Genomic DNA, 1,286 nt, shown 5'->3' with positions numbered 1-1,286 from the left:
AATGGGGGGGGGGCGGGAAGGAATTCCCGGCACAATTCCCCAGAGAAATGCCAAAGTATTGGAAATTTGGGAATTCTTTTGCTCCATCTGATCCCGAGCTTCCCAGCCCTTGGGAAAACCCGGAACGGGACCCAGGAAAGGGCAGAATTCCGGGAAATCCCATTTCCCGGCAGCTTGGAGAATTCCGGGAATGCCGGATCCCACAAAAGCCAGCGGGAATTCCTTCCCTTGATCCCAACTTGGAAAAGAAGAGGGAAAAGAGGGGTCAGAATTCCCGTTCCAGCTCTTCCCAGGGAAAACCAGGAGCCGGGAGGAGGCTCGGGTGGTTTTCCTTGGAAAAAAATCCCGCGGGAATTCTCCCTTCAGCCGGAAGCCAGGGAATCGCTCGGGGCACGGAGAGCCTTGGGAAGTGCGGGAATCACACGGGAATTCCCAAAGGAATCCCAAAGGAACCCCCCAGAATTCCCAAAGGAATCCCAAAGGAACCCCACTGGAATTCCCAAGGAATCCTCCAGGAACCCCCCCCTGGAATTCCGAGGTAAATTCCCTCCCAGCGCTCCCGACGAGGAATCGCCCCGAGCCCTTCCCACGGCCGGGATTCGGGAACACCCCTGGATCCCTCCTGGATCCCTCCTGATCCCCCCCTGGATTTCCCTCTGGATTCCTCCTGGACCCCCTGGATCCCCTCTGGATTCCCTTGGGATTCCTCTGGATTCCCTCCTGGATCCCCCCCCAAATCCCCCCCTGGATTTCCCTGGATTCTCCCAGGATTTCTCACCCCATTCCCGCCTCCGGCCGCTCCGGCCTCGCAATTCCCGGTGCCGTTCCCGCAATTCCCGGTGCCGTTCCTGGTGCTGTTCCCGGTGCCGTTCCCACTGTTCCCAGTGCCGTTCCCGCAATTCCCAGTGCCGTTCCCGCAATTCCCGGTGCTGTTCCTGGTGCTGTTCCCGGTGCCGTTCCCACTCTTCCCAGCACCATTTCCACAATTCCCAGCGCCGTTCCTGCTGTTCCCGGTGCCGTTCCCGCTATTTCCAGCGACCACGTGTCCCAGTGCCGTTCCCGCAATTCCCAGTGCCGTTCCCGCAATGCCCGGTGCTGTTCCTGGTGCTGTTCCCGGTGCCGTTCCCACTCTTCCCAGCACCATTTCCACAATTCCCAGCGCCGTTCCTGCTGTTCCCGGTGCCGTTCCCGCTATTTCCAGCGACATTCCCGGTGCCATTCCCAGTGCCGTTCCCGGTGCCATTCCCAGCGCCGTTCCCGGTGCCATTCCCAGTGCTGTTCCCGGC

This window comes from Corvus brachyrhynchos, unplaced genomic scaffold (assembly GCF_000691975.1).
Source record: "Corvus brachyrhynchos isolate BGI_N302 unplaced genomic scaffold, ASM69197v1 scaffold420, whole genome shotgun sequence".
NCBI lineage: Eukaryota > Metazoa > Chordata > Aves > Passeriformes > Corvidae > Corvus > Corvus brachyrhynchos.
This window is presented reverse-complemented; position numbering follows the sequence as displayed.